Source organism: Macrobrachium nipponense, chromosome 42 (assembly GCF_015104395.2).
Source record: "Macrobrachium nipponense isolate FS-2020 chromosome 42, ASM1510439v2, whole genome shotgun sequence".
Classification (NCBI taxonomy): Eukaryota; Metazoa; Arthropoda; class Malacostraca; order Decapoda; family Palaemonidae; genus Macrobrachium; species Macrobrachium nipponense.
In genome coordinates, this window is record NC_061103.1 from 30817461 (window position 1) to 30820655 (window position 3195).

The following is a 3195-nucleotide window of genomic DNA, read 5'->3' on the forward strand; positions in this document are numbered from 1 at the left end:
CGAGATGACGATCAACGAAGGCTACAGTTCTCAGCAAGTCTTCAACTGTGATGAGACTGGCCTTTTTTGGAAAAAAATGCCTCGTTGGACGTACATCACGCAGGAAGAGAAGAAGCTACCTGGGCATGAGCCTATGAAAGACAGGCTTACGCTCGCACTTTGTTTGAACACCAGTGGGGACTGCAAGGTGAGGCCCATACTTGTCTATCATTCGGAGACTCCTCGAGCCTTCAAGGCCCACAAAGAGCTGAAGGAGAAGGTTCCAGTCATGTGGAGGGCTAATGTGAAAGCCTGGATAACGAGACTTTTGTTCACCGAGTGGGTAAATATGTGTTTCAGCCCGACAGTGAAGAAATTCTGGGAAGAGAAGCGCCTCCCTCTGAAATGTCTGCTTTTGTTGGACAATGCCCCTGCTCACCCTCCTGACCTCGAGGAAAATATCCTAGCAGAGTATTCTTTCATCAAGGTTCTTTATCTTCCACCTAGCACCACTCCTCTCCTCCAGCCCATGGACCAGCAAGAGATATCGAACTTCAAGAAGCTGTTTACGAAACATCTTTTCAAGAGATGTTTCGACATCACCGATACCACAAACCTCACCTTGCGTGAATTTTGGAAGGAGCATTTCGATATCGTGATATGCATCCGACTCATCGATCAAGCTTGGCAGGAGGTTTCAAGGTGAACCTTGAATTCTTCGTGGAGGAAATTCTGGCCTGATGCCGTATCCGCCATAGACTTCGAGGGATTCAATGTGGGCGAAGCTGATGCAGATTCAGAAACAGTTGATGATCCTGAAACGGTTTTGCAACCAGATCTTGACGAGATCGTTGCACTCAGCATGTCCATGGGGCTGGTCGTCGACGAGGACGACATCAATGACCTTCTCGAGGAGCACCAAAAGGAGCTTATGACGGATGACCTGAAGGAGTTGGAGGCCATGCAACATAATGTCATTCAAGAAGAGTTCTCTAGCAGCAGCGAGGAGGAGGACGACCCTATGACAACGGCAGAAATTAAGGATGCTCTAGCTGCTTTTCATAAGGTGCAATCATTTGTAGAAAAGAGACACCCCAAAAAGGCTTTACACAGGCCGTATGCTTGCACAGTTCAATGACGTTTGCCAGAGTCGTTTCAGGAACATTGTGAAAAGCAGACAGAAGCAATCTTCCTTGGATAGTTATTTTTTAAATAGGCCTTTAGTAGGAGTAAGCAAACAGGAAGATCCAAGTGATACTACAAAAAAAACAAAAAGTGGAAAGTGGTGAAGAAATTGAAATTTTGTAAAAAAACGTAAAGTATAAAAAAGTAAAAAAAAATGTAAAAAGAAAAAAAAGAAAAAAAAAGAAATTTAATTTTAAGTTAACGATTTGTGCCATTTGTTAATGTTTCGTAAGTTTAGTGTTAATGTTTCCTGTAATTTTTTAATGTGTTTCGTAAAGTTAAGTGTTCAAGTTTTCTGCCATTTGTCCTCCTCTGTTGCCACTTTCGGAGATTGTCTCACTTGAAAGGTAAGGTTCCACATTTTACTACATACGTACATATGTATGTACAGTATTTCTTGTACCATATACACTAATACACTTTATTTACAGGTATGTAGTACATATTAGTAGTATATGTAGTTTAAGTTAGGTATTGAATGGTCCAAATTGTTGTATTTCATTGTTTATTGGTCAATTTAGCTTTTTTATAAATTTACTGGGGTGTTTTTGTAGGGCTTGGAACGAATTAGGCAATTTACTTGTAAAATGTGGATCAAGATACGAAAAAATTAGGTTATGAAGGACGCCTCGGAACGGATTAATTTCGTATCCTGAGGTACTACTACACTCTTCTTTCCCATTGTTATCCCGACAATAAGGGGTCGGTTTGCCTGATGCGCCTTCTCCACTACCTTCTATCAAAGACATCATCCTCCACCAAACCTCCTCTCTCCATAAATTCCTTCCCTTTACCTCACCATCTCATGCTCTGTCTCCCTCTCGATCTTCTTCCTCTGACAGGTTCCTTCCAAGCCCTCTTCACTCCCTCCTTGTCATCCATCCTAAACATGTCCAATTGTCCATACCACCTCAATCGTGACTCTCTTCTTACCTCTGTAATCTTTACTAAAGGCCTGTCCAAACCGTCAAATTGCCTGATGGGTCTTGTAGCAAAATCACCATTGTGGTGCCCGATGGCTTGAGCATCGACCCTGGCAGACGTACGTTAACCGTATACATTTCTTTTACTGAGCCATTCTTTGCACTATATTCTCTTTTTTTTCATCACACACAAAGCAATTATCATGCTACACAATATCTTCTTCTTCGCAGTAGGCACCATGTTTATCGTACCGCACTGAACACTCTACTGGCATCGTCGGGCATGCCCACCTCTCCATCGCCTCACCCGTGTGGACAAGATTCACGGGTAAGCCCGCCAGAATTTGCCCGTCAACCCCGGAGCACACTGAGCAGGCCCGCTCGTGTGGACAGGCCTTAAGCCTGCCTGCCTTTCTTCTTACTTCGTCATTTTCCAAGCTTTCAAGCAGCGATATTCCCCCAATCCACCTCAGCATTCTCATCTCTGTTCTCTCAAGGTTTACTTCCTCTTTTCTTCTTTGACCTATGTGAGTTTTGTAAATAAACTTACGGCCCATGCTGGCAAAAGGCCAGTTTAATCAAAAACAACAGCTGCGGCCTGCTCTATGAGCAAGAGTATGAGCTGGCATAAGGCCAGCTTAATCTAAAACAATATGTACATAAATTTCTTTGAACTTGGATCTTCAGGCTTTGTAGTGACAAGCGTATCCAAAAATAGAGCAAAGAATTCAATAAGTTAAGAGGGCATTGTGGCTATTACAATTTCATATGTATCTGGTAAAAAAGTGACCAGTAGATTCTACATACATACATATATGTACATACATACATACATACATAAATACATATATATAAATATATATATATATATATATATATATATGCATGTGTATACATACATAATTTATTGGAGAAGATGGCTGCAGGGTATGCTGCTCCTCATTACCAGGAATTGTTTTTTTTTTTTTTTTTTTTTTTAGTATAACGCTGCTAGTTCCATACTCTTTTTCCACACTGCATGTATTATTTGAACCTATTCAAATACGTGCATAATAATTCTTAGCAATACTTAAAACTTAAAGTTTTTCTTTCATTAACACAAAATGGC